Raw genomic sequence first — 27,483 nt, 5'->3', positions numbered from 1 at the left:
TTCCCATTACTAGAGAAAGGGGGAGGACGACAACAATATATGCTGTGGCCACAAATGGATAAAGACAATTTAAGATGTAAATTACAGAGTTTAACTTCTAGTGCAATGGATTTATGATCTAGAGAGAATGACATCAGGAATGACGTTAGCCATAGGTGACATAAAAGGCCTGCTAGCAGCTATTATAGGGGAGAGAGCTGACGACATTTGGAAATGAGCAGGATACGTAGGTGTAACTTCGCAAAACACGACACACGATGGAGTGCCATTTAATAATTGCAGAGCAGACGTATGGCGGGTGCTCAGAGTACAATACCCTGATACATTAGACATGGGTGCAATTATGACTCGGAAAATGGGGGAGGATGAAGAACCTGTTGCTTATATTCAAGATTTTCAAAAACACTTGTCATTCCCTTGCTCAAGAAGCCCTCCCTAGATTCTTCTGTTCTCACAAATTTTCGTCCCATCTCGCTTCTTCCATTTCTCATGAAGTTGTTTGAATCTCTAGTCACCTCCCTTCTCTTTTCCTTCCTTGAGTCATCTGGCTTTTTTGACTCGTATCAGTCGGGTTTTCGGCCTGGGATTGGTACGGAATCAGTCCTCACCTCTGTGCTGTATGACCTGGTCCGCCTGGTTGATCAGGGTGGGGTCGGCCCAGTGATACTTTTAGATCTATCTGCTGCATTAGACACAGTTGATCATCCCACCCTGGTCACCTGGATATCGGCAGCTGGTCTATCTAGCCAGGTTTTGGCCTGATTCTCTCCCTTTCTAGCTCGCCGATCCCAATCAGTTTTTCTTCCTCCTTTTTGCTCCAAACCTGTTATGTTATCCTGTGGTGTACCACAGGGCTTCGCGCTGTCGCCAATTCTATTCAACATCTATATCATGCCACTTCTCTGCCTTATCAGTCCCATGGCTTCAAGTGTTACTCCTACGCCGACGATACGATTCTGGTCTATCTCGATCTCTCCCGGCCAGATACTGCAGCTCGGCTGAGGGGTTGCCTTGATGACCTGGGTTCCTGGATGGCGGCGAACTGGCTTAAACTGAATGATGACAAAACAAAGGTTTTGGTGGCTGGGACACCGGACCCTCTTTCATTTAGGACAGCTGAATTCTGGCCCAGCTTCTTGGGCCCTTTTCCTATGCCGACCCACTCAGTAAAAAATCTAGGGGTAAAAATCTCTGCATCCCTCTCTATGGAGAATCAGGTGGCATCTGTCTGTAGTATTGGCCACTTTAAGCTTAAAATCTTGCAAAAAGTTCTCCCATATATTCCGGCTAAATTTCAGGCTCCAGTTGTAGCTGCTCTTGTGCTTAGTGCAGTTGATTACAGCAATTCGCTCTATCTGGGTCAAGCGCGCTATTTGATGAACCAACTTAATCTTCTTCAGAATGCCGCCGCTAGATCTATTCTCCACCCTCCTTTGTGGGCTCATATGTACTCTTTGTTTCAACAGCTTCAGTGGCTCCAGGTCGAGAAGCGTGTTCTTTATAAGTCCCTTTGCATCATCCATCGTGCCTTCTATAAAGTAGGGGAGGAATCTCTTCAGGAAAATTTGCCTCTTTATGTTCCATCTCGTCTTCTCCGTTCTCAATCTGCCTTTCAGATTTCTGTCCTTCGGTTTCGATTGTCTTGTGTGGGTGGGCGCGCCTTTTCAGTTTCTGCTGTAAAGGCATGGAATGCTCTCCCCCTTTCCATGCGAGCTACTTCAGATCATTCGGCCTTTCGCCATTCTCTCAAAACCTGTCTGTTCTAGGTCGTGAGTCAGTTGTGTTTGCTCGTCTATCGCCATGATGCTCTTGGCCGTACGTGCGCTCTATACATTCTAATAACATAACGCTAGTGCCTTGAGACACGTTAACTATGGGATAAAATGGTAGCATTTTTTTTTACCACATTTTGTATCAGGGACTTCCCGAGCCAGTGCAAGGGAAACTGAAGAAACAGGTGGAAATGGAAGCGAAGCCATGGCCAGAAATGCAATTGCCACAAGGACAATCACAGCAAGTACCCATCCAAGCACAGACACAGCAGGCTATGATACCACAATGGAATATGACTACAGGTGTCCTGCAAGTACCTGCACCCAAATTAGGGAGTGTGACTGTGGTAGGAGGAAATACTTTCAAAGGTACAGGGATGAATTTATATCCACAATAGGACAGACCACAAATTGGCCTGATGTGTTCAGTACTATCAGTGACACCAGACCCCCAAGAGAAACCAAGGGTCAAGGTGACGATAGGAGGCAAGGCATTTTCATTCTTGAAGACACTGGAGCAACTTGTTCCTGTGTCTGTATGGGAAAACACCCATTGTGAGGTATTGCAATGAATATGCAGGGATTCTCTGTGGTGATGGGTTTAGTTCCTTTCACAGATGAATTAACAATCTCTATGGGAGAACACAACATGTCTATGCCATTATTATATTCTAGGCAAACACCAGTTAACATACCAGGGGGTGACTTAATGACAAAGCTTAACATGACAATATCTTTTACTGACAAAGGAATAGTGTGTTCCACTCCAGGGATACATTATTTGAATGTGAGAGAGTTTATATTAGCCTTTACAGACCAGAAGGCATTACGAGGGGTCCTTATGGACCCAGAAGTATTTTTGTATGGATGACCATTTTATTATTATGGTTACCCGGATTGATAGGTAAACGATTAAGAATACCTGATGAGATTTTGTTCAGACCAAAAATCCCTATTGATGATGAAGAAGGAACTTATTGTCCCCTTGGAGTTAGAAGCAGCAGTGGTTAGAGAGGAAAAGGTGGTTCTACATGGGATAGATGATGAGGGAGGAGGATGGAGAACAGTGATAGCCCTAAGTGAAGGATACAGGCTGACAGATTTGACAGACAAGGAGTTGTTTAAGGATGCGTATGATGAATTCGTATTTTCCATAAGTCTCGCTCATTGGATAAAAGTAGAGAAAAGAGAAATACTGCAGAGAATGGCGTTGGTAGAAAATAAACCATTATTTTCCCAGGACGATTTAGAGAAAGTGCCAAAGATCTTATGGACCACACGTCTATATGTTGTGGGTATATTAAAAGGAGTAGGAACAGTTAAAATCAAGCTTAAACCAGGAGCACTTTTGCCACGTGAAAAGCAATAGCCCATTTCCAGAGAGGCGACTGAAGACCATTTTCACTTTGATAAAACAAGGAATATTGTTACCATCTGATTCTACATTTAACACGGCTGTCTACCCAGTAAGAAAATCAACGGGGGTCGTGGGAGCATGGAGATTTATTCAGGACCTTCACCCTATAAATAATATAGTCAAAGCTGAGATTCCTTTAGTTCCAAATCCCGTGAAGGAAGAGGTCTTGTATATAAAACAGTTGATTTCTCATGAGGGGAGGAAAGTGGTGCCTGAAAGAGCAGAAGCAATAATGAAGACCTCAGAACCTAAAACAGTGAGAGAAATGCATCAATCTTTAGGCATATGTAATTATAGCAGGGTCTTGGTTTTCAATTACATTATCTATATTCAACCACTTTTAAAAGGGCTTAAAGAAGTGGGTAAGAGTAAAATATTATGGACAGATGAAATGACTGAAGGATTTGAAGAATTAGAAAAGGTGATCGGTACAGCCCCTGTGTTGGGAATTCCAGATTATCATGAAGAATTTTATTTATTTTCCCATTCAAATAGAGAAGTCATGACAGCAGTCCTTACACAGAAAACGACATTAAGACATGGACACAAACCATTAGCCTGTTATAATGGGATTTCAGATCCAGTTATGCAGGGCCATTGCCCCTGTTAGCAATCTTTAGCTGCTGCATTCGCAATTGAAAAAGCTTCAAGTATAACAGTGGAGTGTTCAGTAACATTATTTGTTGAGCACGCCTTATTTGCGATTTTAGAGAATCCCAAAAGTACATTGACCACACAAAGAGCATCAGGATATGAGGTAATTATTTTGAAACCCTCGATTACATTTTTTAGATTCAAGACAGTGAACCCAGCAACGTTCATAACAGAACCAGTAGGGGAGGATGATTATGTACATTATTGGACAATGTATGCTAAATATTATGAAGAAGTTCCCTAAGCTAGAGAAAATGACCTCAGGAGGGGGAAGTTGTTTTTATTGAGGGTTCTTCAAAAATGTATAAAACGACCGGCGAAAGGCATACTGGATCAGCAGTAGTAAAGATGAACCAAGAGGGTGAATTTGAAGTAGTGACAAGTGTGAAATTGCCTTCGCATTGCTCAGCACAGACTTCAAAATTAGTGGCGCTTATCGCAGCGCTTCAGAGATTCAAAGATGGCAGCCGAGGGAACATTACATTGCAAAGGCATACGTTTCCTTTGCCCCACAAATGCACCAGAGAGACTAAGCGTAGAAAAGGAGCCCCACCAAACAAAGGTTTAGAAAGAGGGGTGTCACCCTCGACAATGTTTTTAAACTAATGGACTACAATGGTACATTTTACAGCACACATTTTGTGAAAGATTTGTCAAAAAGGCATGCAATTGGCAATCGGTTTTGTAGGGTAACGTGAAAAAATCATCAGGTCACCAACAGTGCACAGTAGCATTTTCTAACACATTTTCACGATTCCTTTGCCCACAATAAAGGCCAGTATTCTGCCATTGCAATAGGACATTTTCCTTCTAGCTGTACTCACAACACCTGCTAGGATCACTCAGAACCCTATGAGCCCATCCAGAAATCAGAGGCTGGCTTTGCCAAAAAACAAGTTGCCTTTAACTACTCCTTTAGAAATATGGACCTGTAAGAACCACCAAGATTAAGTAACCCTTTCTGGTCTCCCCATCAAAGTGTGTCATGTATCCACTCTGCTGAGTTCCGATGCCCATCCGCACAGAAGCCTGGTCATGCCATCCCTGCCAGCTAGAGCCCCTAGGACCAGACGCGCGATTAGGCATGCCCCGCACTCACACTTAAAATGTATATGTAAGGAGGAACATTTTAGTGTGCAATTCGTACCTAGAAGGACGTTCAAGTATGCCACTGAAATAAAAGTTGAGAACATCCTTAATCGAAAAAAAGTTGGACTAAAATTATGCGATGCGTATTGGACCAGCCATGATAAATAGCAACAACAACGATAAAGATAGTTAAAAGAACATGTGAGATCAGACAATTATCTAACGCCTAATTTAAAACAAATGAAGGCCCGATTATTATTCGTAAAGAGGGGGAGGAAAAAAGCCATCTACGTAAAAAGTGAAGACTTCTTTGTACCTAAAAAATAGTGGGGTGCCTGCAGAGCCTCAGAATTGACACCAGGATCTCCCTGTTACACTCACCTGATTTCCACGGGGGCGCCGATCTGGACTGGCCCGCTGTTGCTTCCACCAGAGTAACACGTGGAGCCGAGATGACAGACTGGACAGACCCACTTAGCTTCGTTTGTTGGACTCGTACGAATATCTTTCTGCAATGGAGAAGGGGAATTAACCTCCCGTAATCTGAGCGTTAACCCGCCTTCCCACTCCCCTTGTCTGCCCACAGAACACTCCTGAAGTCCCCTCTTAATCTCACCTGATGATTTGGAAATATGAGCTCTCCATCCTGCGTCGAGCGCAGGGGCGGGTAGGCGACCAGTTACTTCGCTGGCGTGGAGGAATTGGCGAGTTCCAGTATTGACTCTAAAGTCCAATCAATCGTAAGAGTTCAAAAGTCTGATCTTCACTCTGCCAGATTCCTTGCAGGTTGCAGATTTAAACCACTAGAAGAGTTCCAAGTGGCAATTGGTAAGATCCTGGTAAGTCTATTGTGGTTCTCCCCTTTGGGGCCGGGGTACAGCGATGATGCAGAATTAACTGCGCCGACCCGAAATGAGGTGAGTACCCCCCTGAGGTAAATCGGGTAAGTCTTTGGGGTTAGGTTGTATTGTCCTTGTTTTCAACTTAGGGGCCGGGGTGCGGCGGTGATGCAGAATTAACTGCACTGACCCGAGATGAGATGAGTACCCCCTCTGGTAATCAGGTAAGTCTTTGGGGGTAGGTTGTTCAAATGTTCTGGGTCCCCACAGGCCACTAGCAGCGCGCCCAATGATCGCTCTGACCTAGTAAGCAGCCAATCTTAACGTGCATCTGACCATGCCATTGTGCCTGTTTATAACTGTACCCATATAGTCAGCCCAATGACCATGGCCTATACTGGCACACGTCTAGGCTGCTGTTAGATCTCAACTCAACTAGTACTTAAACGACGCAGTGGTATGCCTTATGGTCGCCTTCAGACCATATTGTACAGTGTTGTACATATAGTCACTCCCAGACCACACTTTCAATTGTGTTGTGCCTTATGGTCGCTTTCTGACCACATTTAAACTGTGCTGTGCCGGATGGTCGCCAACAGACCACATTTGAATTGTGCTGTGCCCTATGGAGGCCAGCAGACCACACTTGAACTGTGTTGTACCTTATGGTCGCTCCTGACCACATTTAAACTGTGTTGTGCCTTATGGTCGCCTGCAGACCACACTTGAATTGTGCTGTGCCCTATGGTCGCTTTCAGACCACATTTAAACTGTGTTGTGCCCTATGGTCACTTTCAGACCACATTTAAACTGTGTTGTGCCTTATGGTCGCCAGCAGACCACTCCTGATTAGTGTTGTGCCTTAGGGTCGCTTTCAGACCACATTTAAAGTGTGTTGTGCCTTATAGTCGCTCTTCTGCGATACGGCCGGTGCCTCCTGCTGCGCCTAGCCACACTGATACCCCAGGACCTAAGATGTTTTTCAGCCTACCCTGAACCTATTCACTCCTGCCTACCTCAGGCTAGGTCCACCTACTCTGACTGTGTCCTCCTCCACACACAGCCACGCCCAGCATACAATCATGCCCATAGCGCCCAAGCCCAGCACCACGCTGCTCACTCTCCTCGCAACACTCATTGCTCTCAAACTCTATACTCCTATCCATTCCCCCATACCCACACCACTAAGCTCACTTTCCCACCACAAGCATCTCGCTACACTGGATATCACACTAACTATGCCACATCGCACACCCGGTGTCATAATTATGCATAGACTAGAAAGACTCAGAGCTCGCACACATACCACAGAATTTAGCACACTACCCCTTCCCACAGAATACAGAAACCATAGACTGAGTGCCCGCAGCACCTCCAAATGCTGCCCCCACATGGGATACTCACTCTCCCACAGTCCACCTACCACCAACCTCGCCACACCCTCACATAACATACCAGATACGACCACCACTCGCACTTCCACAAACAAACCACACACACCTCACATCAAATGTACCCTCCTCAATATCCGTTCACTCCCAGCTCATGCATCTGATATTCACGACCTCATAACCAACAATAACATTGACCTATTAGCCATCACTGAAACATGGTTACATGAAGCATCAGGCCCCGCCGTTGCACTTGCACTACCACCTGGTTTCACCATACTCAGACAAGATAGGCCAGATCGAACAGGAGGCGGAGTAGCCCTCATCTACAAAGAGAACCTCCAGCTCCGACCTGTCAGTCACGCCTCAACCAACAACTCTGACCTCCTATCAGCCAAACTCACACTGTCACCCAACAGCACCATCAACATCCACCTACTATACCGCCCCCCAAGCAACACCCCAGACCCCCAGGACAACATTATCCATATCCTCAGCAATAATATCAAAAGCTCCACCAAAACCCTTCTACTAGGAGACCTCAATCTCGGATTCAACGATACTAAGGACAAATCTGCAGCCACTCTCACCAAAGAACTCAATGCCCTGGGCTTCACCCAAAAAGTAGAAAGTCCAACGCACACCAAAGGCCGCATTCTTGACTGGATTGCAGACCATAACTGCCTCTCCACTATCACCTCTAACTCCTCACTGCCCTGGACTGACCACAACTGCATCGAGTTCTCTATTCCTGTCACCAAAAACCACAAAACCCTGACCCCTGCTAGCGCTGCACAAGTCAGAAGCTCTAAAAAACTCACAGAGGAGAACCTGCGCCCATACCTCAATACCCCCGAGCTAGCTCCCCCATTCGCTAATGACCCCAATATCATAGCAGACATCTACAAAGATGTCATCACCGAAGCTATCAATGAAATAGCACCACTCGAATGGAAAAAAGAGAAGAAATCCCTACACACCAACTCTTGGTTTACTGAAGAACTGCACTCAATGCGATCCCACAAAAGAACAGCACTAAAAAACTGGCAATCTGACCCCTGTACCAGTACCAAAAACAAATTCAATTTAATCTCCCACCAATACAAGATAGCTATCACTGATGCCAAAGCCAACGCTTTCAACACACGTATCTCCAATGCCAAATCACACTCCAAAGAGATCTTTGCCATTTTTAATGAGCTCATCTCCCCCCCTAATACACCAGATGAAATAATCAAAGATGAAGCTTGGTGTACCAGCATCCAAGCTGCCATGCTACACAAAATTGACCTTCCCCAAATCAAAATCAAAGACCATTGCAAAGCACTTCCTCTACAGACAGGAACTAAACCTACCAACACCCCACCCACCTCGTCTAAGCCCACCATACCTGACTTCTCCTTCAGAGACGTCACTGAACTAGAAGTTATTAACCTACTAAAAAAACTCAAACCCTCCCCCTGTAAAGGCGATATTTGCCCCCCTAAACTCATCAAAGACTGCGCAGACTGCTTTGTACCGCTCTTCACGGCATTCATCAACGCGTCCTTTAAAACAGGCATCATCCCAGCTAACCTCAAAGAGGCCTGGGTCCGGCCTCTCCTAAAAAAACCTACTCTCGACCCCTTACAACCAAACAACTACAGACCAATAACCACGGTGCCGTTCCTGCTAAAACTGCTGGACAAAGCCGCACACTGCCAAATCCAACATTTTCTGGAAACCCACTCCATCCTCGGGACTAGGCAATCGGGCTTCCGGAAAGGACATGGCACAGAAACAGCCCTGGTAGATCTGAAGAGTCAGATCACCCAAATCATGGACAAAGGCAAGCCTGCTCTCCTGCTCCTTTTAGATCTCTCAGCCGCCTTCGATCTGGTTGATCACAAGACTCTCACTTCACACACTCAGCCAACTTCTCCAAAGAAGCAGCCCTCTGGATCACTTCCTTCCTAGAGGGAAGAGCCATGAAAGTCTTCTCGGACATCGCCAACGCCACTCCCACGACAATCCACTGCGGGGTCCCTCAAGGATCTTGCACTGCACCCACACTCTATAACTTGTTCACCAAGCCCCTCTTTGACAAACTTGACTCATACGGCATCACGTACACAAACTACGCAGACGACACACAAGTACTTCTACCACTTACCGGATCATACAACGAAGACGCTAAGGCACTCCGCACTATCTACTCCGTCATCAAGGCATGGATGGCAGTCAATGGCCTCTGCCTCAATGGTGATAAGACTGAAATCATGATATTAGGTCAACAGAGCACCCTAGACAAACCTGACAAACTATACGCTAACTTCTCCATAGACAACTCCATCATCCCCGTATCCACAGCCGTAAAGACTCTGGGAGTATACCTTGACTCCTCACTATCTATGACTAGACAAGTCAGCACAATCACATCCGCATCCGCACACACCACCAAACTCATAAACGCCATCAAACCCTATCTCTCTAAACCCAACTGCCTATCTATAGCGAAGGCAACCATTGGAGCCAAACTGGACTACTGTAACGCACTCCTAGCAGGCACTTCAGCCAAAAACATAAACAGACTACAAGTCACGCAGAACAATGCCCTCCGGGCCGCTCTTAGTATCCCAAGAAGAGAGCATGTCACCCAGGCCAGGCACTCAGCCCAATGGCTTCCGGTCAAAGAACGGATCACTCTCAAAATCCTCACCCTCACTCACAAATGCCTCTCTCTCTCCGCCCCGTCCTATCTATCTGAAACCATCCTCAAACCCTCCTCCTCCCGTCCCACCAGGACGCAATACTCCAACTTAATATGCATCCCACGCATCAAAAAAGCCAAAGCCGGTGGTCTTAGTTTCCCCTACATTGCAGCCAAGACCTGGAACGCTCTCCATGCAGACATCAGAGCAGAATACTCACTCCCTATTTTCTGCAGGAAACTAAAAACCTCTTTCCTTGCAAAATAATCAGGAAATTCTCAGGAATCCATGTAAATATACTGCGTTGCCAATGTATATATGTCTACTGTAAATTCATTATTGTATGTAATTACTGTATCCTATGTAACCAAGACATTGTCTGCAACAAGCGCCACGATGCCCCCGGGCTGCCGTGCGCTCTACAAATCTGAATAAATAAATAAAGAAATAAATAGGTTGTATTGTCCTTGTTTTCTCCTTAGGGGTCGGGGTGCGGCGGTGATGCAGGATTGACTGCGCCGACCCGAGATGAGGTGAGTACCCCCCTGTGGTAATCAGGTAAGTCTTTGGGGGTGGTTTGTATTGCCCTTGCTCACCTATTTGTTCTTGTCTCCCCCAGGTGTTGAAGAATGGCCTGGAGATGCTGGGTTTGCGATGGAGTAAAGGAATGCAGCCCCGGATGGTGAGTTCAGCGCGGCGCTGCGAGGTGCGTGGCAACGCACCTGTGAAGGCTTCTCTCTTCCAGATCGACGATGTGCTGGATCAAGGATTCAGGTAAGGGATTTGTTCTGATCTCTTCTCCTTCTCCTTTTCTTGTTCCAGGTGTTCCAGGGCTTTATTTATTTATTCAGATTTGTAGAGCGCACGGCAGCTCGGGGGCATCGTGGCGCTTGTTACAGACAATGTCTTGGTTACATAGGATACAGTAATTACATACAATAATGAATTTACAGTCGGCGGGTGTGGCTGAAGACTGGAGCTGCTGAAGACACGGTGAGTGTTACGCTGCAGCACGCAGAATAACGCGAAGCACGTGTGGCTGTCCGGGTGTGGCTTAAATAGCCTTGGAAGAAGTCCCAGGTAAGTATTCTTCCACAGCCCCACCCGAGAGGAAAGGAGTCATTGAGGTAAAATAGTCCCTCTAAGCCTCATTTGGCTTGTGGCTTCGTGCAGCATGGTCTGCATCAGGTAGGTATGCAGCATGGTCTGCATCAGGTACGTTTTCTGTAATGAGCCTGGCACCCATGGCGCCAGGACTGACTTTATTCTTATGAGCCTGGCGCCATAGGCGCCAGGACTGTAGCCAAATAGCCCCTAACTGGGGTTTTTGGGCATGCTTCAAGTGGCATGATCCAAAGAATGTCTTTCCAATCCCCCTCAGATTGATGTAGCATACAACGTAGGTATTGCTCAAGAGTCTGCTTGGTTCTCTCTGTTTGTCCGTCGGTCTGGGGATGGTGGCTGGTTGAAAGCCTAACATCAATTTGTGCCAGCTGACAGCACTTCCTCCAAAAATGTGAAATAAATTGACTTCCCTGGTCAGAAATTATTGAAGCTGAAGGTATTACTTTTAAAGGAATGAAATGGGCCATTTTAGAAAAAAGATCTACAATAACTAGAATGGTGTTATAACTGTTGCACGGGGGTAAATCCATGATAAAGTCTAATGACAAGGTATGCCAAGGAGTAGGTGGTATGTCTAATGGTTGTAATAATCTAGCAGGTTTTTTCTTTTCCCCTTTATTTTGAGCGCAAATGCCACAAGACATGACAAACAACTTGACATCTTTTCGCCAGGTGGGCCACCAAAACTGTTTCTTGATTTCGGCTTCAGTTTTTGCAATGCCAGGATTCTCTTCCATCAAGGTGTCGTGGTAATGAGAAATGACAAGTTTCTGTAGTTCTTCTAGTAGCAGAAATAGCCGGCCTTGGTAATAAGGTAGATTGTTGGTGACAGAATACTCTGGACCTTTCCTTGCCCAGCCCTGTAAGGCATCGGAATCAAAGAGTTGATGGACCCTTTCTTGAATGTCCTCCAGAGAGTGTATGGATGTCAGACCAAGGATCCCCTGTTCGGGAATTATGGGTACAGGTTCTAAAGCTCTTTCTGTTTCTCCCATTCCAATTCGGGACAGGGCGTCAGCTTTTCCATTTTTACGCCACTGGGTGCAGCCGGTTAGTTTCGGGATCCTTTTGGGAGAGCACTGCTCCCATAGCTGAACTGGATGCATCTGTTTCCACTATGTAGGGAAGCTCTGGACGTGAATTTCTTTTTTAACTATTGGAAGGCGTTCTCGGCTTCTTCTGTCCATGCAAAGCGTTTATTCTTTCGCAATAGTATTGTAATGGGATGTACAATGTGTGAGAAGTCCGGGATAAACCTGCGGTAGAAATTGGCAAAGCCGAGCATGCTTTGAACTCCTTTGACTGAGCTTGGCGAAGGCCAATTAAGAATTGCGTCCACCTTGCGTGTATCCATCCAGATTCCTTTCGGGGTCAGAATAAATCCATGGAACTCTACTTCCGTAGTGTGAAAGATGCACTTTTCCAGTTTAGCATATAACTTATACTGGCGTAACTTCTCTAGGACTGCTCGGACGTGCTTTACATGATCGGATTCTGATAGGGAGTATACTAAGATATCGTCGATGTAAACGACTACACAAACATCGATGAGCTCTCGGAAGACATCGTTCATGAACTGGAAGGCCGCTGGTGCGTTACACAGTCCGAAAGGCATCACCTGGTACTCAAATAATCCGTACTTGGTGCGAAAAGCAGTCTTCCATTCGTCACCCTCTTTGACGCATACCAGATGATATGCCCCCCGAAGGTCTAGTTTTGTGTATATACAAGCGTTCTTTACCTGGTCTAGTAGTTCGGGGATCAAAGGCAATGGGTATCGATTCTTGATAGTTATCTGATTCAGCGCGCGGTAGTCAATGCATGTTCTAAGGTTGCCTTCCTTTTTAGGCACGAAGAACACAGCGGAAGATGCAGGGGACTTGGACGGGCAGATGAAGCCATTAGCAAGATACTGGTCTAGGTACTGGTGCAAGTGGAGATTTTCAGGTTCCGTGAGGGCATAGATTCTGCTGCAAGGTGGTTGTGCTCCTGGTATGAGATCTATTTGACAATCATACGATCTGTGCGGTGGTAAGGTGTTTGCCTGCTCCTTTTGAAAGACATCCTGAAAGTCTTGGTATTCAGCAGGTAATTGTATGGCAGCTGGGATTATTGGGGCCAGTACTGAATTTAAAGTTCTCTTTGGGTAACAGGTGATAGCACATTCTGGGAAGGTTAGTCTCTTCTCTCGCCAATCAATACAGGGATTGTGTTTTTCCAACCAAGGGATTCCCAGTATCAGTTGAAACTGTGGAGCCTTGATTAAATCAAACACCATAACCTCTCGGTGTCCATCCTGACCCAGCAATGTCATCTCTGCAGTGGAATGAGTTACGGGCCCAGAGGCAATTTCAGTTCCATCAACAGTGGTGACAACATCGGCAGTGGTCTTTCGGGTGAGAGATAGATTCATCCTGGAAGCCAATCCACAGTCCAAATCATTTCCTATGGCTCCACTATTTACGTACGCCTTTACCGCATGCATGCGTGATGGCTGCTATGGATCTATAAGGACCATGGGTATGGTGAAATGCGAGGTCAGAGTGTCCTTCTTTAAGGTTGGCAAGCTGACCTCTACGCTTGCCGGGCGTGGTCATTTCCCGAGTCAGGTTTCAAGTGGTTTTCGTCTGCTGCTCCTATAGTTTTCTTGGGTGGTTTTACAGGGCAGTTCCAAAGGAAATGACCAGTAGCTCCGCAATGTAGACATAATTGCTATTGCCGTCTTCTTTCTCTTTCCTTTTGGGTTAAGGGTCCTCTAACCCCCCCGATTTGCATGGGTTCTGAGGCATCTACCCCCTTAGAGCTTACGTAGGTTTTAACCAAGACCCTGTTTTCAAACTTGGTTCGATCAGCCTTTCTGGTTTGAAGTCTGTGATCTAACTGGCCCACAAAATCTATATATTCAGCACAGTCTAGAGGCGGGTTCACAACTTGGGCTAAAACATCCTTGACTTCTCCCCGAAGCCCTCGATGGAATAATGTAATTCGCTTGGCTTCAGGCCATTCGGTTTCCACAACTAATCTATTGAAAGTTGCAATGTAAGATAAAAGATCCTGATTACCTTGCCGTAAGGATAAAAGTTCGTTATCCAAAGCCTGTCCTTGGGAATGTCGGGCGAACAGTCTTTCCATGCTTGTTTGAAAACCTTGGAAATCTCGAAGAATCGGGTCATCCTGATTTACTAGCGGAATGGACCAGTCCGCTGCACTGCCACTGAGATATGACAGTACAAAAGCTACCTTGGCTTGATCGTTTGGGAAAGCTCCAGGTCTACATAAAAAGTGTAAGCGACATTGATTCATGAATATAGCAAACCTTTTTGGGTCTCTGGCAAAGCGTTCAGGCGGAGCCAAGGGAACAGCTCCAGGAAGGTTTATCTGCACCGGGTTGCTCGGTGGCACCGGAGCTGGGCTGGCCCCGAGTCCAGGTAGAGGTGTTTGTCCATCCTGGCTTTGTAATAGCTGTCTGGCCAAATCATCTGTTCGTTCTTTTGATACTATCAATTCCCTCCTGAGGGCATTGGTTTCCTGGCCGGTGGAATGCACTTCGGCCCTTAATTCCCCTAATAATTGGGCCAACTGATCAGTTTCTGAGGTCTCCATGACGCCCAGGTGGGTATTTGTGGGAGGGCTTTGCGTTCTGTTACGCTCACCTGATTCCCACGAGGGCGTCGATCTGGACTGGCCCGCTGTTGCTTCCACCAGAGTAACACGTAGAGCCGAGATGACAGACTGGACAGACCCACTTAGCTTCGTTTGTTGGACTCGTACGAATATCTTTCTGCAATGGAGAAGGGGAATTAACCTCCCGTAATCTGAGCGTTAACCCGCCTTCCCACTCCCCTTGTCTGCCCACAGAACACTCCTGAAGTCCCCTCTTAATCTCACCTGATGATTTGGAATGATGAGCTCTCCATCCTGCGTCGAGCGCAGGGGCGCGTAGGCGACCAGTTACTTCACTGGCGTGGAGGAATTGGCGAGTTCCAGTATTGACTCTAAAGTCCAATCGTTCGTAAGAGTTCAAAAGTCTGATCTTCACTCTGCAAGATTCCTTGCAGGTTGCAGATTTAAACCACTAGAAGAGTTCCAAGTGGCAATTGGTAAGATCCTGGTAAGTCTATTGTGGTTCTTCCCTTTGGGGCCAGGGTACAGCCATGATGCAGAATTAACTGTGCCGACCCGAGATGAGGTGAGTACCCCCCTGTGGTAATCAGGTAAGTCTTTGGGGGTAGGTTGTATTGTCCTTGTTTTCCCCTTAGGGGCCGGGGTGCGGCGGTGATGCAGGATTGACTGCGCCGACCCGAGGTGAGGTGAGTACCCCCCTGTGGTAATCAGGTAAGTCTTTGGGGGTGGTTTGTATTGCCCTTGCTCACCTATTTGTTCTTGTCTCTCCCAGGTGTTGAAGAATGGCCTGGAGATGCTGGGTTCGCGATGGAGTAAAGGAATGCAGCCCGGATGGTGAGTTCAGCGCGGCGCTGCGAGGTGCGTGGCAACGCACCTGTGAAGGCTTCTCTCTTCCAGATCGACGATGTGCTGGATCAAGGATTCAGGTAAGGGATTTGTTCTGATCTCTTCTCCTTCTCCTTTTCTTGTTCCAGGTGTTCCAGGGCTGAAGCGGGCATGGCTGATGTCATGATGCCCGCTCCCAGGGAGCCGGTTCAAGCCCTGCATCCCCGAAAGCGGTCATCCAGTCCCCAAGGAAGGACCCAGCAACCCCATATAGGGGCCCTTTGGACAGTGTCCTGGCGCCTATGGCGCCAGGCTCATAAAAGACATCAGTCCTGGCGCTATAGGCGCCAGGCTCATTATGGAAGTGCTTGGGTGCACTTACCTGATGCAGACCATGCTGCAGGATCCCGGCCTCCTTGAGGCCTGAAAGGAACTACTTTACCTGTGGGACTAATTTACCATCCGGGCGTGGTCGGGGAAGGATACATACCTGATTGGAGGAAGGATACATACCTGGAACTTCTTCCAAGGCTATTTAAACCCCACCCGAACAGCCACACGTGCTTCGCGTTGTTCTGCATCTAGCAGCTGGACGCTCGCCGTGTCTGCTCCTGCATCCTGACTTCTGCCACGCCTGCCAGCATCCTGGATCACCTGCAAAGGAAGAGAAGAAGAGAACAGAAGAAGGAAAAGTCCTTACCTGCTAAATCCGCATCCCGGAGACATCTCGCCGACAATCCTGAAAAGGAAGACTTTTATTTAAAAGCTCATCGCGTCGATCGCTGCAGCGCCGCATTCCACTCACCTTTACAGGGCGCCTCCATGTTCAGCAGCTATCATCCGGATTCGCAGTCACGCCCCAGCGCCTAGGGAGAAAAAGACCAGAACAAAAGGTGAGAGAGAGAAGGGAATAAGGAAAGCTAAATCTCCATGTTAAGACTTACCTGTTGATTCATTCCCTCTTCATTTCGGGTCCGCGCCGCATCCTGGCATTTCCGGACCCCGGCCCCTAAGGGGAAAAAGAGACATCAGCGTTAATGAGCGAATGAAAAGACATTACCAAAAAACGCTCATTAAAGACTTACCTGATTTCTACAAGGATTTCACCTCTCATCTCGGGTCGGTGCCTGTTCCCTGGCATTCCGTACCCCGGCCCCTATGGGGAAAAAGACACTAGCATTAGTACATTAATGCATGGACACAAGGGGAACCTCTTATCAAAAAACCTACCGGGAAGGCAAGCAAGTTTGTATCTCACCAATCCGAAAATCCAGTGAAGTAACTGGATACCAACGCGCCCCTGCATCAGAAGCAGGATGGAGAGCTCGTCCTTCCAGACCCTAAGGTGAGACGCTACGAGGAATCACAGAAGGGTTTCGAGGAGGGTGAGAGGGGAAAGTGGGAGGCCGATTGCATTACCCCGCAGACAGTTAATCCCCTATTTTCGCCTACAGAAGGATACTTCTGCGAGCCAGACAAGCCAGATTTGGGGGCCCGGTCCAGTCCGTCTTCCGAACCCTGCGCATCACCTTAGAAGAGGTCACGGCAGCGCGAACCAGGCCAGCGCCTCCGTGGGAGTCAGGTGAGCGTTACAGAACGCGAAGCCTTCCTACAAATTCCCACCCAGGCGCTATGGAAAGTTCTGAGACTGATCAGTTGGCTCAATTACTGGGGGAATTACGGGCCGAAGTACATGCCGCTCGTCAAGAGACTAATGCCCTCAGGAGGGAATTAATAATATCAAAGGAAAGAACTGATGACCTGGCCAGACAGCTTTTGCAAGGTCAAGCTGGGCAAACTCCTCTACCTGGTTCCGGAAGGAACCCCGCTCCTGTGGTTTCCAGTAACCCTGTGCAGATTAATCTACCTGGAAACATGCCGCTGGCCCCACCCGAACGCTTTGCTGGGGACCCCAAACAATTTGCCGTATTCATGAATCAGTGTCGTTTGCACTTCCTATGCAGACCTGGGGCCTTCCCTAATGATCAGACCAAGGTAGCCTTTGTATTGTCATATCTCAGCGGCTGCGCTGCCGATTGGTCAGTTCCCCTGGTTACTCAAGATGACCTGATTCTCCGTGATTTTCAAGGGTTTCAAGCAAGCATGGAAAGATTATTTGCTCGACACTCTCAGGGGCAGGCTCTGGATGATGAACTTCTATCCCTGCGACAGGGCAATCAGGACCTCCTATCCTATATTGCAACCTTTAATAGACTAATTGTGGAAACGGGATGGCCAGAGGATAAAAGAGTCACGTTGTTTTATCGAGGCCTACGCGGAGAACTTAAAGATGTCTTGGCCCAAGTTGTAAATCCGCCCCAAGAATGCACAGAGTATATAGATTTAGTGGTCCAATTGGATCACAGACTTCAAAACAGAAAAGCAGATCGGTCCAGGTTTGAGACCCGGGTGTTGGTCAAGACCCATGCTAATCCCAAGGGAGTTGATGTCTTTGAGCCTATGCAAATTGGAGGGGTTAAAGGACCCTTAACTCAAAAGGAACGTGAAAGGAGGCGGCAGTTAAAATTATGTCTTTATTGTGGGAATTCTGGACACTTTCTACGAGATTGCCCGGCAAAACCGCCCCGAAAGGCGGTAGGAGCCGCTGATAAAAACCATGAAGACTCTGTTTCGGGAAACGACTCCGCCCGACAAGCGTAGGGGTCCGCTTGCCGAGCTTGAAAACTAACTCTCAGACCTCGCATTTCATTGTGCCAATGGTTCTCGTAGATCCAGAACAGCCTAAGCGGTTGCATGCAATAAAAGCATACATCGATAGTGGGGCTATTGGAAACTATGTGGATCGTGAATTGGTCTCTAGGATTAACCTCCCTCTCCGTCCTAAAACCAGCAAAGATGTCATCACCACAGTCGATGGAACTGAAATTGCCTCTGGACCGGTAACACATTCCACTACTGAGGTGACTCTTATTGGTCCCGACGGCCATCGGGAGGGTGTTGTGTTTGATGTAATCAAGGCTCCACAGTTTCAGGTTATTCTTGGAATCCCTTGGTTAGAGACACATAATCCTCGAATTGATTGGCGAGCTAAGAGAATAACCTTCCCGGATTGTACACAAACCTGCTACCCAGAAAACCTGAAGATTAATCTAGCATCTGTAACCTCTGCCTCCATGCAACTACCTCCGGAATACCAAGACTTTCAGGATGTCTTCCAAAAGGAACAGGCCAACACGTTACCTCCTCACAGATCGTACGATTGCCAAATCGATCTGGTGCCCGGTGTACAACCCCCTTGTAGCAGGATTTATGCCCTTACCGAACCTGAGAACCTGCATTTGAGACAATATTTGGATAAATACCTAGCTAATGGTTTTATTCGCCCGTCAAAGTCCCCGGCATCCTCGGCTTTGTTCTTCGTGCCCAAAAAAGAAGGCGACCTTAGAACTTGTATCGATTACCGCGCATTGAACCAGATAACGGTTAAAAACTGTTATCCTCTGCCTCTGATCCCTGAACTCCTTGACCAGGGGAAGGACGCTTGCATATACACCAAGTTAGATCTTCGGGGGGCTTATCATCTGGTACGAGTTAAAGAAGGCGACGAATGGAAAACTGCCTTCCGTACTAAATACGGATTATTCGAGTACCAGGTGATGCCTTTCGGATTGTGTAACGCGCCGGCTGCCTTCCAATACTTCATGAATGATGTCCTTCGGGAACTCATCGATGTTTGTGTTGTCGTATATATCGATGACATTCTGGTGTACTCCTCTTCGGAATCTGATCACAGAAAACACGTCAGGGCAGTACTTGAAAAACTGCGCCAACACAAACTATTTGCTAAATTGGAGAAATGTGTTTTCCATACCACAGAAGTCGAGTTTCTTGGTTTCATCCTGACACCCAAAGGAGTCCGAATGGACTCAAGAAAAGTGGATGCCATCCTCAAATGGCCATCACGTAGCTCTGTAAAAGGGGTTCAAAGCATGCTCGGCTTTGCCAATTTCTATCGCAGGTTTATCCCGGAATTTTCACGCGTGGTACAACCCATTACTGCACTCTTCAGGAAAAATAAACGTTTTGAATGGTCTGAAGAAGCCGAGCAGGCCTTTCAGGATTTAAAAGCTAGGTTTACCTCCGCACCTATATTGAAACACCCGCGTCCAGATCTCCCTTATGTCGTCGAGACTGACGCATCCAGCCTAGCCATGGGAGCTGTCCTGTCCCAAAGAGATCCCGAAACCAACCAACTGCATCCCGTAGCATTTTGGTCCAGAAAATTCTCGGCACCCAAGGTTAATTATGCAATCACTGACAAAGAACTGTTAGCCATTAAGTCCGCTTTTAAAGCCTGGCGGCATTATCTGCTTGGCGCTCGACATACCATCACAGTGATCACTGATCACCGTAATTTACAGAATTTGAAAACCGCCAAGGCTCAGTCATCACAGCAGCTCCGATGGGCTTTGTTTTTAGCTGAATTTGATTTCGGGATTACCTATCGACCTGGCTGCAAGAATGGCAAAGCAGAAGCCTTATCCCGAATTGGAATGGGAGAATCTGATAGAAACTCAGAACCAGTACCAATAATTCCCGAACAGAGGATTCTAGGCATGACTTCGTTACAGACGCTTGAAGACATTCAAGCCAGAGTGAAACAACTCCTGGACCCTACAACCTTACAGGATTGGATACAAAAGGGATCAGACTTTACCATAGATAATGGTTTACCTTATTTCCAAGGACGCTTATTCCTGCCACATAAGGAATTACACAAACTAGTTATTTCCGGTTATCATGATACATTAATAGAGGGACACCCCGGTATTGCCAAGACAGAGGAAAAGGTGAAACGACAATTTTGGTGGCCCTCTTGGCGAAAAGATGTTAAATCTTTTGTGATGTCCTGTGGTGTTTGCAGCCAAAATAAAAGTCAAAAGACAAGACCAGCCAGTCTCCTTCAACCTCTAGACACACCGCCAGCACCCTGGCACACCCTATCAATGGATTTTATTACAGACCTGCCTCCTTGTTCGGGGTACAATACTATTCTGGTAATTGTGGATTTGTTTTCCAAAATGGCCCACTGTATTCCTTTGAAAGGTTTTCCTTCAGCTTCTGTCCTAGCCAAAGAATTCCTCGAAAATATTGTTCGGGTACATGGATTCCCATCTATACTAATCTCTGACCGGGGAAGCCAATTCATTTCCCACTTCTGGCGCAAATGTTGTCAAATGGCGCAGATCGACGTAAGATTATCGACCAGTCACCACCCTCAGACCAATGGTCAGACCGAGAGGACAAATCAGACCCTTGAGCAGTATTTACGGTGTATGTTACAGCAATCTGAAAGCATCTGGAAAGACATTCTTTGGATAGCCGAATACGCATATAATAATTCGGTACACTCTGGAACTGGCCACAGTCCTTTTTATACTTTGTTTGGGCATCATCCTCGAACCTCAAACCTTGACTCACCTCAGAACCTCGGAATGCCTGCAGTAGAACATCTGCATTCTACAATTACCCAAGCCTTCAAAGAGGCAACTACGCATTTACAACAAGCCAAGAGAAAATACAAGGAGAATGCTGATCTACATCGGAGTGAAGCACCTCCGTATCAGATTGGGGATCAAGTGTGGTTAGCTACCAGACATTTACCACTCAAAGGGCCTCGAACTTTTAACCCAAAATATCTGGGACCTTATTCTATTACGGCAATAATTAACCCAGTGGCTGTTAAACTTGATTTACCAGCTAGTATGCGAATTCACCCTGTTTTTCATGTGTCACTTCTGAAACCAGTGGTACCCGAAACCCAACTACTCAAACCTCCAGAACCTATTCTGATAGATGGGGAGCCCGAATTCGAAGTGAAGAACATTTTAGACTCAAAAATGTTTAGGTCAAAACTGTTCTACCTAATTGATTGGAAGGGGTACGGACCTCAGGAGAGGTCGTGGGAACCCAGCGACCATGTGCATGCACCTCGATTAGTCAGGAAATTCCACCGACTCTTCCCAGACAAACCAAAGCCCCCGGAGGGAACAACCTTGGGAGGGGCCTTTGGGGGGAGTGCTGTCATGATGCCCGCTCCCAGGGAGCCGGTTCAAGCCCTGCGTTCCCGCAAGCAGACATCCAGTCCCCAAGGAAGGACCCAGCAACCCCATATAGGGGCCCTTTGGACAGTGTCCTGGCGCCTGTGGTGCCAGGCTCATTATGGGAGTGCTTGGGTGCACTTACCTGATGCAGACCATGCTGCAGGATCCCGGCCTCCTTGAGGCCTGAAAGGAACTACTTTACCTGTGGGACTAATTTACCATCCGGGTGTGGTCGGGGAAGGATACATACCTGATTGGAGGAAGGATACATACCTGGAACTTCTTCCAAGGCTATTTAAACCCCACCCGAACAGCCACACGTGCTTCGCGTTGTTCTGCATCTAGCAGCTGGACGCTCACCGTGTCTGCTCCTGCATCCTGACTTCTGCCACGCCTGCCAGCATCCTGGATCACCTGCAAAGGAAGAGAAGAAGAGAACAGAAGAAGGAAAAGTCCTTACCTGCTAAATCCGCATCCCGGAGACATCTCGCCGACAATCCTGAAAAGGAAGACTTTTATTTAAAAGCTCATCGCATCGATCGCTGCAGCGCCCCATTCCACTCACCTTTACAGGGCGCCTCCATGTTCAGCAGCGATCATCCGGATTCTCAGCAGCGATCATCCGGATTCGCAGTCACGCCCCAGCGCCTAGGGAGAAAAAGACAAGAACAAAAGGTGAGAGAGAGAAGGGAATAAGGAAAGCTAAATCTCCATGTTAAGACTTACCTGTTGATTCATTCCCTCTTCATTTCGGGTCCGCGCCGCATCCTGGCATTTCCGAACCCCGGCCCCTATGGGGAAAAAAAAGACATCAGCGTTAATGAGCGAATGAAAAGACATTACCAAAAAACGCTCATTAAAGACTTACCTGATTTCTACAAGGATTTCACCTCTCATCTCGGGTCGGTGCCTGTTCCCCGGCATTCCGTACCCCGGCCCCTATGGGGAAAAAGACACTAGCATTAGTACATTAATGCATGGACACAAGGGGAACCTCTTATCAAAAAACTTACCTGGAAGCCAAGCAAGTTTGGTTCTCACCAATCCGAAAATCCAGTGAAGTAACTGGATACCAACGCGCCCCTGCATCAGAAGCTGGATGGAGAGCTCGTCCTTCCAGACCCTAAGGTGAGACGCTACGAGGAATCACAGAAGGGTTTCGAGGAGAGTGAGAGGGGAAAGTGGGAGGCCGATTGCATTACCCCGCAGACAGTTAATCCCCTATTTTCGCCTACAGAAGGATACTTCTGCGAGCCAGACAAGCCAGATTTGGGGGCCCGGTCCAGTCCGTCTTCCGAACCCTGCGCATCACCTTAGAAGAGGTCACAGCAGTGCGAACCAGGCCAGCGCCTCCATGGGAGTCAGGTGAGCGTTACAGCTGAAGACTGGAGCTGCTGAAGACACGGTGAGCGTTACGCTGCAGCACGCAGAATAACGCGAAGCACGTGTGGCTGTCCGGGTGTGGCTTAAATAGCCTTGGAAGAAGTCCCAGGTAAGTATTCTTCCACAGCCCCACCCGAGAGGAAAGGAGTCCCTGAGGTAAAATAGTCCCTCTAAGCCTCATTTGGCTTGTGGCTTCGTGCAGCATGGTCTGCATCAGGTAGGTATGCAGCATGGTCTGCATCAGGTAAGTTTTCTGTAATGAGCCTGGCGCCCATGGCGCCAGGACTGACTTTATTCTTATGAGCCTGGCGCCACAGGCGCCAGGACTGTAGCCAAACAGCCCCTAACTGGGGTTTTTGGGCATGCTTCAAGTGGCATGATGCCTGCTTCCTGGGTTGCTGGGCCTGGTCTGGCTTTCCGGGGGCAGGCATCGTGACACACTCCTACCCCCCACTCTACCTATGGCCGTAGCAAACAAACACCGGCAGGCTTTGGGCCGGTCTAGGGACCAGTGCACCTGCACAGGGAGACCGGCTTCAGGCACAGCAGCGGGGCAGTCTCTTTGGATAACAAGATAGGGATGGGAGGGAGGGCTCCTCTTGGGGTACCTTTGCCACAGCAGTGCCCTGGTCAGGGAGCTCAGCCTACGGGTTCTGCATGTAGCGTGCCTGGCACCCCTGCACAGCATCTGGATGAATGCCCATACGGGAAGGGCACTGCACCTTGACCTTGCTGCTGGAACCCTGAGTCTTAAGCACTCAGCAGCTCGCAGTGTAAATATATATCGTTTTTTTACACAGTTAAACAAATCAAAGCATGTGTATACCTAATGTTTTTTTTCAATATTTGTGTACTTCCATTTAGAGCCCCATAGGCCTCCACATCCTCCCCAAATGGAAACAGATGGCCTGGAGGGGGCTAGCCTACCATTACAGTTAGAAATGAAACTGTTGCACAAACAAAATAGCTCCAGTTCCAGCAGCTGCAGTCCATATGCCCGGTTCCCTTGCGCTTGCCGGCCCGAGGCCAGCCTGCTACTGCCCTTCGCTCTCTGGATCCTCAGTTCTGCTGTGTTAGTACACTGTGCACCCACAAATAAGTCATGCATTGCAAAGACATGATAACATTCAAACAACATTGCTGTTGTATTCGCCTCCTCCGACCACACTATTCATCCTTTTCAAGAAAAAAAGTTAAAAGAAAGTTTTCACGAAGCTCCACAAAAGTGAACTAATTCATTCTGATAATCATAATTATTAATAACTGAGTTTTAGTGCGAAAAAATATAAGGATCCCAGAGTAGACCAAAGACTGCCTTCATATTCTTCCAGCCACGAAGTAGTTAGAGAAAAACAGGAAGTGGGATTTTGTCTAGCCGGCTTGTTGCCTGCAGTGTATAGTATGCTCCTCTCTATTGTCCTTTTAATGTGGAATGAATTGGTTGGTGTGAAATCATTTCAGCAAACAAGGTTTTGTTGCAGTATTTCTCCATATTTCACTAGGTATATATAATATGTCAATGGGGTTTGTTCTTTGGTTACATATGTTTGTGGTGGTGAATTCACTTTAGAAAAGCCAACATGTTTGACGTTGCCAATGCTTGTTGTTCTTGCCTGAAGGCTTCAGCTCTCAGTCGGTGTAATTTAGATCCTCCATTGCTTGCATTATCCCTGACTGAGCTGGGATATCCCGTGCGGCTGGAATGAGAAACCTAAATAAACTTCCCCCTTCCCTACCATCTCCTCTGAATAATAAAGAAAGACATCATACTGTGCACATGTATGTCCAGTAACATTTGAACATGAGAACTTAAATACCCACAAAATCCAACTTGTAGGCATTCAGTCATAACTTGGGGAAGGTTGCAAAGTTGTGTCGTGAACTTCACAGAGTGTGTGAAGGCAATGTTCTGCAACTTCACACAGCCCTAAACCACAGAGTCCCCTTCAAGGCCCTTTGCATCACCCACCGCATGATTCGCAGGTATGGTCATAGGATGAGACCGGTCTGTGAACCTCTTTCTCTGTGTAACTGAAGATTATGTAAATGATGCAGATTGCTCACAGGCTAAGCAGGGTTCTTACAAGCGAGTGTCTCCATGAAAAGAGACCTGAATTAAAAAGGGATAACCCGATAAATGTTCCTGAGTTTGAATCAACAGTGCAGATGTGGGATAGGTCCTGCACAAGCCTAGACAATGGGGATGCCTGGAAGGGGGGGGGGGAGAACTGGGGAATTGGGCACCTCAGTGCACGACCAGTAAAACCATGGGCAATAAAGAACCAATGAGAAATAACTATAGAAGAAAAAAGCACATTCACAGAGAAATGAGGTAGTAGGAGGCTTAATGTGCACACAGTAATGACAGGAGACACAAGGCGATGACAACCTTCTTTCTTTAAGCAAGAACAATGAACGAGTAGTAGGGGAACATACAATCCATTAGTCATACACTGTAAACGTCCAAATTCATTTTACTAACGTGCAAATATGTGCCGGCGGCGGCTTGCAATGTTGTTAAGCTGCCGCCGGCACATACATTCTTTTTTTTTAATATAACATTTTAACGGGGTAACCAATACTTCCCTTTCCTGCCCATTCATAGTTCCACACCTTGCTTCACATACAGAAGAGCTTAGCATAACCGGATATTTTACCACATTAATATTGCGCAAACTGGTTCCCTTACAAGTCCTTGGGTTTTATCACAGTCTGTCCATACAGGTTACTGTTCAGTGTGCATCTTCCCATTTTTGCCATATTTTCTGAGCTTTCTCAGGACATCCCCGGGCTGTATATACTCTTTTTTCCATTGCAATACAAATGTCCACATCTGTCATCCATTGCTCATAAGTCGGTGCTGTTGCAGAGCGCCAGAGCTGCGCTATATTCCTTTTCAGTATTGCAGAGGTGGTAGATAAAAACGCTTTTTCATAACGTGTTAGCTCGATATCCTCTTCTATTCCCAGCAGTAGTTGTTTGGGGCTCATGTGAATTCTTTTGCCCATTACCCTTGACAGTTTGCTGCAGCATTGCTGCCAGTATTGTTGGATGACGGCACATTCCCACAGTATGTGATAGTAGGAGCCTTCCTCCCTTTTACATCTCAAGCAGTGCGGGTCAGTGGTTTTCCCCCAGTTGAATAGTGCTACCCTCGGGTAATAAATTCTATGCAGTATCTTCAGTTGTATTAGCCTGAACCTGGAGGAGATAGCCACCTCTCTGGGGAACATTAGTGCAGCCACCCAGTCCTCAGGAAGTATGGCGCCCACATCCCTTTCCCATTTGGCCTTCAAACTTGACAGTTCTTTCGTGGCGAAGGAAGTTATGGCACTATATAAGGTGGACGTGACTTTGTGTCTAACCATTTCTGGGAATAGGTTGCATTCCAGCGGGGAGTAGTCTGGGATGTCTATCATATCGGGGCGATTAATCTGTAGCACATGTTTAAGTTGCACATAGTGGTACTGTTCATTAGGGGGAAGCGTTAAAGTGTTAGCTAAAACTTTGAATGGTATTATTTCGTTTTCTCTCACTACGTCCCCAATTTTCGTAATGCCTAGTTGGGACCAGGAGTGCCATTTAGGGAGTTTGTTCACTTCCGGGAGGTGTTTGTTATTCCACAGTGGTTGTCCTGGGGTTAACTTTCCATCCCAGCCTAAGTATTTATGAGTATCTGACCATATTAGAGTTATATGTGTCTGCATGGATGGGACTGCAGCCCGATCTTTCTGGCAATAGAGGTATTTCATGATGGGTCTTTCTTGTGGGTTGGAATCCGGCATTCTATTGTACGGTAGTGTGGTGTCCCCGTGTAGTTTATCATTTATTATTGCCATTTGACTGGCCCAGTAATAGGTTTGCGCCGGGGGAGTGTGATTCCGCCTTCCCATATGGATCTTTGTAGGGTCATGAGTGCCAGACGTGGGCGTCCCCCTTTCCATAGCAATTTCCTGAGTGTTTGATCTATTCTATGAAACTCACTGGGCGCAACAGGTAGTGGAGCATTTTGCAATATATAAAGAAAGCGGGGGAGAGCCATCATTTTGAAAAGTGCAGCGCGTCCTAATAGTGTATTGGACGTCATCTTTGAACCTTAACGTTATAGGTAGTAAGTTCTTGGGCACATAGTCTGTTAGTTTATGTGTAATTTGTATGCCTAAGTATCTAAATTGCTCCCTTTCAATACGGTATGGGCATTCGTCTGGTACTGCGTTGTCTATCTGCCTCACTGGGAACAGTATGGATTTAGACCAGTTGATACGAAGGCCGCTGAACATGCCGTATCTTTTTAGCAATTGCGTCACGATAGGGCAAGAGTCACGTGGGTCCTGTAGGTATATTAGTAGGTCATCTGCGTATAAGGACACCTTGTCCTCCAGTCTTCTGCCCATCTGAATCCACTCCATGTTTGTGTGGATCTTAGTAGGATTGCTAGAGGTTCGATCGCTAATGCGAATATCAAAGCTGACAGGGGGCAGCCCTGTCTTGTGCCCTTACCTAGCCGGAAAGGATTTCAGACATGCCCGTTTACCTTGGTTACCGCTTCAGGAAGGTGATATAGCAGCTTGACCCAGCTCATGAAGTACGGTCCTATGCTCATTCGTTG

This window comes from Ambystoma mexicanum, chromosome 10, assembly GCF_040938575.1.
Source record: "Ambystoma mexicanum isolate Mex_15411 chromosome 10, UKY_AmexF1_1, whole genome shotgun sequence".
Taxonomy (NCBI): Eukaryota; Metazoa; Chordata; class Amphibia; order Caudata; family Ambystomatidae; genus Ambystoma; species Ambystoma mexicanum.
The sequence above is the reverse complement of the archived record's forward strand: the minus strand, read 5'-3'. Positions refer to the sequence as shown.